Below are 16,086 nucleotides of genomic sequence, written 5' to 3' on the forward strand. Positions count from 1 at the left end.
GAAACACAGAATGAAACAAAAGATGAACAAGGAGCTGCAGAAACAAAGGAGGAACCTTTAGCTGATAATAATGATGACCCCCTTCTCGATTCAAAAGATGAATCACTTCCAGAGTCTAAACATGAGTCACTTCCTGATTCCCCTGCATCTGATGATGAGGCATTATCAGATAAGGATGCAGCTCTGCTGGATTAAGTAAAGTTTACTTGACAGTTTTTAACAGTCCATGTGTTGTTACACATTCAGTACTTGAAATTTCTATTGACTGATAGTATAGGTCATGGGTACTATACGTTGTTGTACATAGCTACATTAGAGAGAAACAAACATGCAATCTTTATATGGACTTATGAGAGAATGTAGCAATTCTGGAATATTTTAAGGACATATTAGGTTCTTCTATAAATCTTTTATGCCACAAAAAAGTAGAGTTGTGTATAAACACATAATATTATTTTAAAATAACAATTGTTGGTACAACAATTCAAAGATAGAGTACATCACTCACATTAAGTATCAGCTATTACAAAATGCTCATATAAAGTAATGAAGTAAGTGGGTAAACAGTAACAACAGTTACATGTGAAACACTAATTTTTGTTCTGCATGAACAAGGTAACACTATACACACAAAAATTCTTTAGGTGCATTGTAGACATTCGATCTGTTGTATCTGGTCTGTTGGATAGAAAGATTCAAGTGAAATACACACTGCACCCTTTCAGGACATAGGTTCCTATGCTTTTATGAGCATACCACAGAGATGTGTAATGCCACCAACTGTAATTTTACAGTTAGTTTCCTCCTCAGACTAAAAATATTCTACATTTGCATTAAAAATGCATTTATGCAAACAAAGATTGTTCTTTATAACTAATTTTCATTCCACCAGGACTTTACATTACCATATAGATTGATATTTTGTAGTTTTGCCAAACAGGTAACAATGTTTTGTAGGAATTACACAGAAATGAGTGGACCCTCAGAAACTATCTCATATTTTGGTACAATTTTTTGCCTCTCAAAACTTTTTCAATAATCTCACTATAAATAATTGTAGTGAAATACACAACCCTTACTGACTGCTTATCTGAAGAAATATTTCTGCCTGTGTACCATCAATTTTTTTTTCTTATAATAATATTTATATCAACCATCCTTACTTCTTACTCTTCTGTCACAAATAGTAATTTTGTTATAGTTAATAAAGTTATTTTATGTTATTTGTGTAGTAAACTAAGAGCAGTTAAAAATCACATCTACTTGTAACAAAACACTGTCTCAAATAGCCAACAATTTTTTAACTGTAAAATGTTCTCCAAGATCTGTTGATGTTAATATTCGTGTTATAAAATTTATACATTTCAACTGTCAAATTGAATTGCATTTATTTTGACAAAATAAATGAGTGAATGATGAAGTATGCCACTGTTTTGTGCTACTAAATTTCTTCAGAAGTAAGCATTGTTTATCATATTGATTCTTTGCCATTTTGTTGAGAACTCGAATATTATACACCCACTGGTTTTGGAGGTATTTTACAAAGATCGTGAAAAACCATCAGCATATGGTACTGTTTTCAGTATGATAAAGAATACTTGCTTTTTTCCCCTGCAATTCCTTCAGACTTGTATCAGACAAGTGTAATAATTGTTGAAGAAACTACAGAATTTCTTCAGTTGATGCAGTCATAGTGAAAGTCATTTAAACTGAAATCAGTTCATAAAATATGCATAAATAAATATGTGAGAAAAATTAGTGTTTCTCTACATCATACAGTCTTCTGATAACAAAGGAGAAAGAAAGTGCTGTAGCTTTATTTGGAACATGGAATACTTACATGAAAAATAGTACGAAACACTAATAATCAGTCACCCCAAACTGAACCAAAGAATATCCAAATCTGATGCAGCTATGATGAGTCAGTGAATACAGAAAGGAAACTATAAAATCAAACTTCGTAATTCCATTGTAGTATCATCTAGGTCTTTTTAATAAGTGTTGTTCCAAGGCCCTCAAGCCTGGTCTGTTCATCCATTACTGCTGCCATGAACTTGTGGGGATCGAGATGTTACATACGGTAATATCGAATCCAACATTAAGTATTCCCTCGTTTATAATGAATTAACTTTATTCTGATCATGTGGATACAAACACATCCACTCAAATACAGAGTTCGGAACACATTGAGATCAACAGTTTTCAAAGATCGTGTCGTGGCAGGCGCTAGTGCAAGGCGCGATCGGACCATTTCTCGATGTCTTGGTAGGCACGACCAGCGGAGGGAAGGAGGCACGGAAGGTGTCCACAGGTTGACTGTGCCATGCTGCTGATGGCACGGTGGAAGCAGAAGATGGCGGTGTGTCGGTGGGGAGAACATCGTCGTGCCGAAGCTGTGCGGTGCAGCGGGGTTTTGATCCGATCAGAGGCACGGAGTGCGTAGAAGATGCGATGCAATGTATTGCCAAAGTATTTGCCTGCAAGCACCGCGGTAAGTGCAACGTGTCCGGTAACAGTTTGTTATTGGCCGTATGACATATAGGAGCAAGCATGCTGTGGCTTAACAGGTTGCATAAGAGATGCCGGATGAGCAACACTCGCCGCACTGACGGAGTTATAGAGGTGCTTGATGACACAGCAGGGGAAAAAACAGCGAGCTGCACATGACTGACCTTGGCGGCAGATGACTTCAGTGTAGACAGAAGTGTCACCTCAGAGTCCGTGGACGGTGAGTGTGTTACAGCGGTAGATGGCAAGATGTTCCAAGCGGAAGTGACAGTGTTGGTGTTTTGATGTGCGAAACAGCTGTGATCGAAGGTTGGGGGGCGTGGCCTTGAGCACTGTACATGAGGCATGGCAACAGCATAATGTGAATGTGAAGAAGTCAAATCAGTGGATGAACTACTGGTCTATGGCGGAGAGGCGACACAGTTCGATGGAACTGGCGCTGCGTGTGTGCTGTCACTGTCAGCACTGTGGTCGAGTCATAAGGCTGCAAGCTGCTCGTGCGAAACTGCTACAAGGTTGTGTGTCGGAGCGGAAAGATGCTCACTCGTTGAAGCAGAAACAGCAGATGTGTTGGTTGAACATTGTGGACGTAGTGAAGAGGGCTGCAAAGCAAGTGGCACTGGAATGGAGCTGGTTATGCTGTGGTACAGAAACGAAGTGTCTGGAACTACCAAGGAAGGGTGGCAGTGGCGTAAATAAGTTGCTTGTATCACATCAGTAACGTAGAATTTCCACTTGAGGCAGCATGATGATGACAGTTCTGACATCTGGGACATAGATCCATGTAGCGTGATCGTCAGGGTATTAGTTGTAGCTGGTAGTAACGGCAAAGGAACGTCAGCAGTCGGAGGTGGAACAATCACAGGAGCATCTCGTTGCATGTCGTGCTCGGTCAGTGTCGACTGCAGCATGTATAACTGATCTTGTGCCAACAAGTTGTATGTCGCAATTTGCTCATGTAGCTGTCACAGTTGTTCAGGCAAAAATGTATGTCGTGAAGTAGTCTGCTGTGTATCACTGAGTAAGATGGGGTCAAAATCGGAATCTGTCTCTATCAAAGGGTAACCTGGCGTACAAGACAAGGTCGGCAGCACAGTATTGACGAAACAGTTCGAGTAGAAGAGATCGTGTGTGCGATCGTGAATGTGAAACTCAGTAGTCAGTAGCAGTGGAGTGAGAACACGTTCACTGCTGTATGAAGCATTGATACGGCTGAAATCGTCTTCTGGGATGGGTGAACAAGTTGCGGGTGCGATCGAGTAGTGAACGCCGGGCAGTAAGTGTGCATAGTGTCGGTGAGTTGTTGACAAGATGCGGGTGCGGTAGCTGTGGCGGGATCACATGTCACACAGCTGTTTGTTTTCACTGGGTCGAAGTCAGTGAGCAAGCAGGTGGCGGCCGTGATGTCGCTGTCAGTAGCGGTCAGGCAGAGTGTGGCTCAGGTGCTGCGTAGAGGGAGGTGTGGCACGTTCAGTGTTGCACTGAGAAACAGCTGGCATTGTCGTTGGTGTAATTGGTGCATTGTCGTTCATCGGTAGGGTGTCCTTGATGAAATTGTTCCCGTGAATTCGACCAGGCATGCAATTTAGCCATAGTTCGGTGTTCGTGTGAACTGGGATTTGCAACGTAGTCCCCATTTGTTGCAGTCCATTGTTTGGTATGATTGTCCATTATTGAAGCACTGAACAAAGTTAATTCATCACACAAAAGCAAGTCAAAATTGTCCAAATTAATCAGCAAAGGAGCACTGCTCTGTCCAGAAGTGAAATTACCAACGCGCTGAGTGGGTTTTGATGGACAATGTGTGCGCCTCGGTCGCATTGTTGATGTGTGAGGTGGTGACAAAAGTTACCAAAAAGCTCGATTCACACAAGAGTCGGGAATTTACACACTAATTACACTTCCTGTACACTGCATCCAGATGCGGTGTGATGCGAAGTCAATAGACGTAGAAATCCAACAAAGGGTTGCTGTATTTTGTCCATGGCTATGTTCCAGTACACATTTCTGGCATTGTAAGCAGTGTTCGTGAGTGTCGGGGTCACCAGTGTTGGGATCAAGATGTTACGTACGGTGATATCGAACCCAACATTAAGTATTTGCTCGTTTATAATGAATTAACTTTATTCTGATCGTGTCAGTACAAACACATCTGCTCAAATACAGAGTTCGGGACTCATTGTGATCAACAGTTTTCAAAGAAGTTCATTCTCAAAGATGAGGCTGTCGACTCTTGCAGTCGATAACCACCACAAACTTGTGTCAGCTCTTGTCACTCATTCTTCTTTTCCTGGTAAAATTAATGTGAAAACAGCATGAATAAGGCCAACAATAAATGTTTCCATGGATTCATTGTTGGCTTGATGGTCTAGAGGTATGCATATGCCTTGAAATCAAGAGGTAGTGGGACTGGACACCAGTTGAACCACAGAACCTTTTCAGTTTTCTTTAACCTAGACTTCACCTTTTAATGATGAGAAGATTAACCAGGAACAGCATGTGGTTTTGATTCTATGTTAAACTGTAGGTCCACTATCCCCTATAGGATTACTGGGGTATGTTAGGGGCACACAAGTCACTGTAGTGGCATCGAATTGAAAGATGCACCAGTCTGCTGATCTACATGAAACTGTTATTATTAACAGCTTCATTTCATTTTCTTCTTTTGGTTAGGTATTGCTATGTGTGTAACATTAATCACCATATTTTATTCTGTTTTACACATACATTTACAGTCAATAGCTGTCTTATAGTGAGTTTCCAGTACATAAAATTAGGTAGACAGCATTAAAATGAAAAATCTTTTTAAATAGTGTTTCATAGCACTATTTGATTTTTACTGTATAATAAACCAGTAAACAAACAAAATGTGTTTCATGTCAAGTTATTCCAAAATTAGTACTGTGGGCACAACAAATGCTTGTTTTGCAACAATATTAATATATAAAATGTGTGTTGCTGTTAAGCTTTTTCTTACCAGTTGGTATTTCTATGTTTACACTGAACTCACATATTTACTACATGTGAGAGAAACTGGCCCATCTATAGCAGTTTACACAACAGTAAAAATTAAATGCTGTACAGGATTGTTAAAGCTATTCATCTTTCACTCTCACTCACTCTGTTCATGAAATCCGTACCATAACAGAATCTTCAGGGATGTTGAACATACTGAGAGGAGTCATATGTTGAGATAAGATGCATTTCTGTGGAGTAATTACAAGTAGCAATTCCTAGTATTATTTTGCTTGCATCATTAATAAGTGCTATGAACAGTAAATGAATATATATCAATGGTCCACACACTTTATATTAAGTCATATAATTACTGCAAATATGAGAATTTGTTATGTTCATGAGAGATGACCACAACCTGATAAATGTGAACATGAAATTCTATATATAAGTTTTTTTTTCAACTATTCATATTTCCTTCTCATAGACTCAGTCCACAAAATTCAACATGAAGAATAATTTTCACAGGTGTGGAGCAAGTCAATGGAAAGGGTGTAAAAGATATATTGAGGAATTATAATCAGTATCTGAATGGAATAACAACCAACTCTAATAATAAAATAATAGGCATTCTAGGATGAAACTATAAACAAATATGAGTTAAGTAACAGAAAACAATATAAAAGTAACAGACTTAATTACTGTGAGCATTTTTCTACTTCTTCTTCTTTTATTTTTCTTCTTCACAACTAAATTAGGTAACTGCTCTGATGATGCTGATGATGAAGATACATAAAATCTTATGAGTGGGTGTGCTTAAAATAGGAAAAAAACTTAAAAACTTCCCCTCAATATGAATGTTTCCTAGAACGTTCAGATAAATGCCTACATTTTAGACTGACAGAAAAAAGTGTGGCAACAAAACTTGATTAACATTGAGTAATGAAATTTCCGGAATGCATTTGTCTAGGTAAATATTTAAGTGATTAACATTGAAAGATCACAGTAATGAAATTCCCGGAATACATTGGTCTAGATAAATATTTAAGTGAGTAACACTGAAAGATCACAGGTTAATATAAACATGAGATAAACCATTGCAGATGTGAAATGCTGGTACATTAATAATTGGTGTAACTGCCAGAATGTTGAAAGCAAGCATGCAGACATGCAAGCATTGTGTTGCACAGGTGCCAAATGTCAGTCTGTGGGATGGAGTTCCATGTTTGTTGCACTTGTTAATCAGTACAGGGAGAGTTAATGATGTTTGTGGATGATAATGGAACTGGCATCTGATGATGTCCCAAATGTCCTTGATTTTAGACACATCTGGTGATTGAGCAGGCCAAGGCAACATGTCCACACTCTGTACAGCATGTTGGGAATAACAGCAGTGTGTGGGCAAGTGTTATCCTGTTGATAAACATCTGCTGGAAAGCTGTTCATGAACTGCAGCACACCAGGTTGAATCACCAGATTGATATACAAATTTTCAGTCAGAGTGCATGGGATAACCAAAGGAGTGCTTCTTCTGTCATACAAAATTACACTTCAGACCATAACCACAGGTGTAGGTCCACTGTGTCCAGCACACAGACAGATTCATCTACATCTACATCTACATGACTACTCTGCAATTCCCATTTAAGTGCTTGGCAGAGGGTTCATCGAACCGCAATCATACTATCTCTCTACCATTCCACTCCCGAACAGCGCACGGGAAAAACGAACACCTAAACCTTTCTGTTCGAGCTCTGATTTCTCTTATTTTATTTTGATGATCATTCCTACCTATCTAGGTTGGGCTCAACAAAATATTTTCGCATTCAGAAGAGAAAGTTGGTGACTGAAATTTCGTAAATAGATCTCGCCGTGACGAAAAACGTCTTTGCTTTAGTGACTTCCATCCCAACTCGCGTATCATGTCTGCCACACTCTCTCCCCTATTACGTGATAATACAAAACGAGCTGCCCTTTTTTGCACCCTTTCGATGTCCTCCGTCAATCCCACTTGGTAAGGATCCCACACCGTGCAGCAGTATTCTAAAAGAGGACAAACGAGTGTAGTGTAAGCTGTCTCTTTAGTGGATTTGTTGCATCTTCAAAGTGTCCTGCCAATGAAACGCAACCTTTGGCTCACCTTCCCCACAATATTATCTATGTGGTCTTTCCAACTGAAGTTGTTTGTAATTTTAACACCCAGGTACTTAGTTGAATTGACAGCCTTGAGAATTGTACTATTTATCGAGTAATCGAATTCCAACGGATTTCTTTTGGAACTCATGTGGATCACCTCACACTTTTCGTTATTTAGCGTCAACTGTCACCTGCCACACCATACAGCAATCTTTTCAAAATCACTTTGCAACTGATACTGGTCTTCAGTTGACCTTACTAGACAGTAAATTACAGCATCATCTGTGAACAACCTATGAGAACTGCTCAGATTGTCACCCAGGTCACTTATATAGATCAGGAACAGCAGAGGTCCCAGGACGCTTCCCTGGGGAACACCTGATATCACTTCAGCTTTACTCGATGATTTGCCGTCTATTACTACGAACTGCGACCTTCCTGACAGGAAATCACGAATCCAGTCACACAGCTAAGATGGTACCCCATAGGCCCGCAGCTTGATTAGAACTCACTTGTGAGGAATGGTGTCAAAAGCTTTCCGGAAATCCAGAAATACGGAATCAACCAGAGATCCCCTGTCGATAGTGGCCATTACTTCGTGCGAATAAAGAGCTAGCTGTGTTGCACAAGAATGATGTTTTCTGAAACCATGCTGATTATGTATCAATAGATTGTTCCCTTCAAGGTGATTCATAATGTTTGAATACAGTATATGCTCCAAAACCCTACTGCAAACCGACGTCAATGATATAGGTCTGTAGTTCGATGGATTACTCCTACTACCCTTCTTAAACACTGGTGTGACCTGCACAATTTTCCAATCTGTAGGTACAGATCTATCGGTGAGCAAGCGGTTGTATATAATTGCCAAGTAGGGAGCTATTGTATCAGCATAATCTGAAAGAAACCTAATCGGTATACAATCTGGACCTGAAGACTTGCCCGTATCAAGCGATTTGAGTTGCTTCGCAACCCCTAAGGTATCTACTTCTAAGAAACTCATGCTGGCAGCTGTTCATGTTTCTAATTCTGGAATATTCCATTTGTCTTCCCTGGTGAAGGAATTTCAGAAAACTGCATTCAATAACTCCGCTTTAGCGGCACAGTCATCGGTAACAGTACCATCGGCACTGTGCAACGAAGGTATTGACTGTGTCTTGCCGCTTGTGTACTTTACATACGACCAGAATTTCTTTGGATTTTCTACCAAATTTTGAGACAATGTTTCGTTGTGGAACCTATTAAAGGCATCTCACATTGACGTCCGTGCGAAATTTCGCGTGTCTGTAAATTTTAGCCAATCTTCGGGATTTCGTGTTCTTCTGAACTTCGCATGCTTTTTCCGTTTCCTCTGCAACAGCGTTCGGACCTGATTTGTGTACCATTTGGGATCAGTTCCATCTCTTACCAATTTATGAGGTATGAATCTCTCAATTGCTGTTGCTACTATATCTTTGAATTTGAGTCACATCTCGTCTACATTTGCATAGTCAGTTCGGAAGGAATGGAGATTGTCTCTTAGGAAGGCTTCTAGTGACACTTTATCTGCTTTTTTAAATAAAATTATTTTGCGTTTGTTTTTGGTGGATTTGGAAGAAATGGTATTGAGCATAGCTACAACGACCCTGTGATTACTAATCCCTGTATCAGTCATGATGCTCTCTATTAACTCTGGATTGTTTGTGGCTAAGAGGTCAAGTGTGTTTTCGCAACCATTTACAATTCACGTGGGTTCATGGACTAACTGCTCGAAATAATTTTTGGAGAAAGCATTTAGGACAATCTCGGAAGATGTTTTCTGCCTACCATCGGTTTTGAACAAGTATTTTTGCCAACATATCGAGGGAAGGTTGAAGTCCCCATCAACTATAACCATATGAGTGGGGTATTTATTTGTTACGAGACTCAAATTTTCTCGGAACTGTTCAGCAACTATATCATCGGAGACTGGGGGGTCAGTAGAAGGAGCCAATTATTAACTTAGTTCGGCTGTTAAGTATAACCTCCACCCATACTAATTCACACAGAGTATCTACTTTGACTTCACTACAAGATTGGTTATTGGCCCTCAACTGGACTCCTTCTAACCAAAACATGGTCATCACTGGCATCATGGTAGAACCAGCTTTCATCAGGAAACACAACAGATTTCTGCCCTGCCCTCCAGTGAGCTCTCACTTGACACTACTGAAGTCGCAAATAGTGGTGGTTGGGGTCAGTGAAATGTATGCTACAGGACATCCAGCATGGAGCTGTATTGAGAGCAACTGTTTTGTGACAGTTCATTGTGTCATTGTGGTTCCAACTACTAGTTAAATAGCTGTTGCAGGTGCAGTATGATGTGCCAGAGCCATATGCTTAACATGATGATCTTCCTTCTCAGTAGTATCATGAGGTTGTCCAGAGCCTGGTCCTCTTGTGATCGTACATTCTTGTGACCACCACTGTCAGAAATCATGTACAGTGGCTACATTCCTGCCAAGTCTTTCTGTAGTATCATGGAAGGCACATCCAGTTTCTCTTAGCCCTACTACATGACTTTCAAACTCAGTGCTGAGTGAGGTGTTGATAATGACGTCTTTGTTGCCTTAAAGGCATTCTAGGCTAAAATTAAGTACCACATCCAAACACAAGATTACTAACACTAATGATCATTACAGTTTGTATTTAAAGAAAAGCTGATTTGCATTCTCACAGTGGTACTACTAGCACCCACTCTTATGTGAGTGGCATGAAACTTGAACAGACATCATCTTTCAGATGTAGAAACGTGCCTCCTAACTTTTACGTTGCATAATTCCTTCTTGGTGCTGAAATTATTTTTTTCCATCAGTGTATATTGTAATCAGTAAATTCCTAAAACTACATTAACAGATAAATTCAATAGAGGAAGCGCACATATGCTACAATGAAAAATACTTTGCTGGCTGTGTAATGTCCAAAAACTGATTATCCAGACACTCTGCAACATACTAATACTTCCAACGTAAAAATTTGGTTAGGTACTGTATCCTGAGGGCAAATGTAATTTCAAAATCCAGACCACAATTACTGTTTACTAAAAGTTAGAGATCACTTTTCCACTTACATTTACAGCTGAAATCTTGTCAGAATATGAAATACAATCTGTTAAAATGTAACATGTAATTATTTTTATGCATCATAAACCAGTATGGCCTTATCCTGAAACTGCTTGGCTCTCTGTATGAATAGTGATATAGCAGTCTGGAAAAGACAAATTGTGTCACATTACAATATCTGCAGGCCTCCTTGGCAGCTATAACCTTCTTGCTTCTTTTCTCAAATTTGTATGTGTCCTCATATCACGCTGAATGATGTGGAGCTGTTATTCAATTGAAGTAGGATAAATGAGGCATTGATATTTTGGGTTGTTTTTCTTTGCTGGGTACATTTGCTGCAGTTTTTTATAGGGCACTTAGTGATATGGAGCAAATGAGAGGTTTCTTCCTCATGGGTGCACTGTTTGCTCCACTGCCTTTAGGACTGGATCTGCTCAGAACTTCACTCTGTAAATTCATGGGACTTCAAAACTTGAAGATATTGTTGGGGAATATTACTGAGCATTTGAGAGTGTTCCTTGCTTTGAATTGACAGCATGCACTATAAGAAAACTGCTGTACTCATCCAAAATACCTTAAAATGCAGCATTAAAAATTACATTTATGTGTATTAAGTTTAGAACACAGTCTAGTCTAATCTCAAGCATTTTAAAAAGGTGTCAAACATCACCATTGCAGCACATTCATTTCTAAATGGCCTTTGTGCATATCTCAAAATGCTCCATTGCACGTTGGTGGTTGTTACACAGTCTTTTAAAGTGGGAAAGCAAAGATATGGCGTGGTATTCAAGTCTGTGCATGTACAAGCACATTTGTTCTTAACACACCATGAGAAGTTACACTTAATCACAATTAGGCAGGGAATGTGGATGGTCCAAAATGCTACAACTGATAGCCTAAAATATCTGATTTATTATCCTTAGAATTGGTCTGGCAGAGCTGTACACTATACTTCCTTAGCTAAGTCAGTGTCATAAGATTTATTAAAAATGGAACAGACAGGTTCTGTCTTCCCTGTGCTGCCTAATGCACTTTAAAATAGTAAGTGCTCTGAGAGGTCCTATTGCTGTTGATGACACACTGGTATTTAGCTCTGTCTATTGTATATCTCAGTATGTCTTTGCCGTGCCTTTCTCCAGTAGCTTCTTCTGTCTCCTTAGTTTTCAACATTTTCATTCTCCTACCAATGAATGCATCATTTCTTTCCACTACATGCCTGTTACCCTATCTATCTTATCACTTGTGTTTTTCTTTGTAATCCAGCTACTTTTATGTTGTTGTGTTGTTCAGCCTAGAGACTGGTTTGATGCAGCACTCCATGCTACTGTAACCTGTGCAAGCTTCTTTATCTCCAAGTACCTACTGCAACCTACATCCTTCCAAATCTGCTTAGTGTATTCATCTCTTAGTCTCCGTCTAAGATTTTTATCCTCCACACTGCCCTCCAGTACTAATTTGTGATCCCTTGATGCCTCAGACTATGTCCTACCAACCGATCCCTTCCTGTCAAGTTGTCCCACAAATTTTGTTCAATACCTCCTCATTAGTTACATGATCTTCCCATCAAATTTACAGCATTATTCTGTAGCACCACATTTCAAAAGCTTCTATTCTCTTCTTGTCCAAACTATTTATCATCCATGTTTCACTTCCATATACGACTACACTCCATACAAATACTTCCAGAAAAGACTTCCTGACACTTAAATCTATACTCTATGTTAACAAATTTCTCTTCTTCAGAACTGCTTTACTTGCCATAGCCAGTCTACATTTTATATCCTCACTACTTTGACAGTCATCAGTTATTTTGCTTCACAAATAGCAAAACTCATTTACTACTCTGAGTGTTTCATTTAATAATCTAATTCCCTTAGCATCACCTGGTTTAATTCCACTACAATCCATTATCCTCATTTTGATTTTGTTGATGTTCATCTTATATCCTCCTTTCAAGACACTGTCCATTCTGTTCAGCTGCACTTCCAGGTACTTTACTGTCTCTGACAGAATTACAATGTTGTTGGTGAACCTCAAAGTTTATATCTCTTCTCCATGGATTTTAATCCCTACTCCAAACTTTTTATTTTGTTTCTTTTACTGCTTGTTCAATATACAGATTGAATAACATCAGAGATAGGCTACAACCCTGCTTCCCTTTTGTACCCCTCGACTCTTACAACTGCCATCTGGTTTCTGTACAAATTGTAAATAGCCTTTTGCTCCCTGTATTTGACCCCTGACACCTTCAGAATTTGAAAGAGAGTATTCCAGTCAACATTCTCAAAATCTTTTTGTAAGTCTACAAATGCTAGAAACATAGATTGCCTTTCCTTAACCTATCTTCTAAGATAACTTGTAGGGTCAGTATTGCCTCACGTGTTCCAACATTTCTACGGAATCCAAACTGATCTTTCCTGAGGTTGGCTTCTACCTGTTTTCCCATTTGTCTGCAAGGAATTCATGTTCGTATTTTGCAAGCATGACTAATTAAACTGATAGTTGGGTAATTTTCACACCTGTCAACACCTGCTTTATTTGGGATTGGAATTATTATATTCTTCTTGGAGTCTGAGGGTATTTTGCCTGTCTCATACATCTAGCTAACCAGATGGTAGAATTCTGTCACATCTGGATCTCCCAAGGCTGTCAGTAGTTCTAATGGAATGTTGTCTACTTTTTGACTTGTGTCGACTTAGGACTCTCAGTGCTCTGTCAAATTCTTCACACAGTATCATATTTCCCATTTCATTTTCATCTATGTTCTCTTCCATTTCCATAATAATGCCCTCAAGTACATCACCCTTGTATAGACCCTCTGTATAGCCCTTCCACCTTTCTGCTTTCCCTTCTTTGCTTAGGACTGGTTTTCCATCTGAGCTCTTGATATTCATACCGGTAGTTGTCTTTTCTCTAAAGATCTCTTTAATTTTCCTGTAGGCAGTGTCTGTCTTACCCCTAGAGATACATGCTTTTACATCCTTATATTTGTCTCTTAGCCATCTCTGCTTAGCCATTTTGCACTTCCTGTCGATCTCATTTTTGAGACATTGTAACTCTACCACCCTATCTTATATAATAAATATCTAAAGTCAAACTCATATGGTCCAAGCAGCTCTTCTACTGTAACAAACACAGTTTTCAATACTCTGAGCAATATCAATATGACTGGAAATCACACTAAAATTATACATAACCTGTTGTTTTTGCTGCTGCCTTCATGTTGTCGAATTCTTCTTTTTAAATTTGCCTGGTTTTGTATTTGCACGTGGCTACTATGTGATAAAAAGAGTCACGTGCATTTTCAATTTAATCATCATTTATTTGATCTCCACATGATATAAACAGCATTACCAAAGCACGTCAAGACAAAACGTACTGAGATAAAACACTAAGACTGAGACAAAAGAAACTGAGAGCAAGCAACACTGCAACATTCCTTTATATAGATTTTTAACAATGAATTTCAAAATAACCCATAATTAATTTGGTACAATTTTGATGTTACAATTAAAATTTACAAAACGTAAAGAAACTCATATTACAGCCGAATAATGTGTAAAATGGTACAAAATTGAATGACATAACTTTTATAGTATCATCTGTGATTTTAAATATGAAAGTCAAACTGAACTTTAATTACAATAATGTCTTTCATATTATTTTATTTCGTAATTAGTTACAGTATGGATTTTGTTACTGACATTTATTAATACAACAGAACTCATGCTTTATCTGATTACATACCTAAAATTCAGAAATATGTCCTCAAATTCTAGAAATCAGGAAGTAGGGTGGTGTAAACAATGCAGAATTGATTAAAAATGTAATTACAAAAAATATTAATTACAAAGGAGGTTATAAAAATAAATAACGAATGAAAAACCTCACTTGGTAATAACATATAAGCTGTTTCTGCTATCGGATTTTTTAAATTACCATTCTGTCAATTAAAAGTCTTGATTTTTCATACCAATATTTCTGCAGTCTTTAATTATTTACTAATACAGAATGCTCACTACAATTTTATGAAATGATGACTAATTTGGCATAGGCACAGGTTCTGATTAATAATGTCAGTCAGTTAACAATTAGGAATGTACTTGGTGATGAATCCAGAATGTTACATTTACTTATATAGACTTTAGGACATACAGAACTGTAGGATACCTACTTAATTATACAGATAGTATATGATATTGAACTGGTAGCATAATGTTGATTTGAAATTTTAGGGAGCTGTACCATTATAAAGTCTGTATTCCTTTTTGCCTGCTACATTTACTGGATTTTTATAGTTTCTCCTTACATCAATTAAATTCAATATCTATTCTGTTACCCAAGGATTTCTACTAGGTCTTGTCCTTTTACCTGCTTGATCCTCTACTGCCTTCACTATTTCATCTTACAAAGCTTCCCATTCTTCTTCTACTGTATCTCTTTCCCCTAGTTCTTGTCAACGATTCCCTAATGCTCTCTCTGAAACTCTCTACAGCCCCTGGTTCTTTCAGTTTATCCAGGTCCCATCTCCTTAAATTCCTAACTTTTTGCAGTTTCTTCAGTTTTAGTCTACAGTTCATTCACAATAAATTATGGTCAGGGTCCCCATCTGCCCCTGGAAATATCTTACAATTTAAAACCCATGGACGTCAGGAGTGAAGTTGTGCATCATGCAGCCTATTGAGCACAGCTGAGTTGTAACATGACATTCTGTGGCTGCACGAAAAGCATTATTCAACTTGGTGGAATTGCTATCAGGGTTCCTCTAAGCCATAATTTGTAGGTAGTGGTCATCCACTGCAGTAGTAGCCTTTGGGCAGCATGAGCAATGCATGTCATCGACAGTTCCTGTCTCTCTGTATCTCCTCCATGTCCGAACAAAATGGCTTTGGGTCACTCCAAGACGCCTGGACACTTCTCTTGTTGAGAGCCCTTCCAGGCACAAAGTAACACTGCAAATGCAATCAAGCTGTGGTTTTGACTGTCTAGGCATAGTTGAACTACAGACAACACAACCCGGGTACCTCCTTCCTGGTGGAATGACTAGAACTGATCAGCCGTCGGACCCCTCCGTCTAATAGGTGCTCCTCATGCACGGTTGTTTACATCTTTGGGTGGGTTTAGTGAGATCTCAGAACAGTCAAAGGGACTGTGTCTGTGATACAATATCCACAGTCAACATCTATCTTCAAGAGTTCTGGAAACCAGGGTGGTGCATTTTGTGTGTGTGTGTGTGTGTGTGTGTGTGTGTGTGTGTGTGTGTGTGTGTGTGTGTATGTGTAGATACAAGTGAAGTTTGCCAAGGTAATGCACCATGAAATCACTACTTTTTTCTCCTGTCAGTGCTGTAAACAAGCGTTGACTAATAGGAAAATGTATTTAAAGAATCTTTGTATGGAGAAGTTTG

At 38.8% G+C, this 16,086-nt stretch overlaps 1 protein-coding gene across 2 annotated transcripts in view; it reads left to right on the plus strand.

Annotated features, from left to right (window-relative positions):
- LOC124595918 (neither inactivation nor afterpotential protein C) overlaps positions 1–16,086 on the plus strand; it is a 386,219-nt gene that overhangs the window by 247,923 nt on the left and 122,210 nt on the right. The window lies entirely within an intron of this gene.

Source organism: Schistocerca americana, chromosome 2 (genome assembly GCF_021461395.2).
Source record: "Schistocerca americana isolate TAMUIC-IGC-003095 chromosome 2, iqSchAmer2.1, whole genome shotgun sequence".
In the NCBI taxonomy this organism is placed as follows: domain Eukaryota; kingdom Metazoa; phylum Arthropoda; class Insecta; order Orthoptera; family Acrididae; genus Schistocerca; species Schistocerca americana.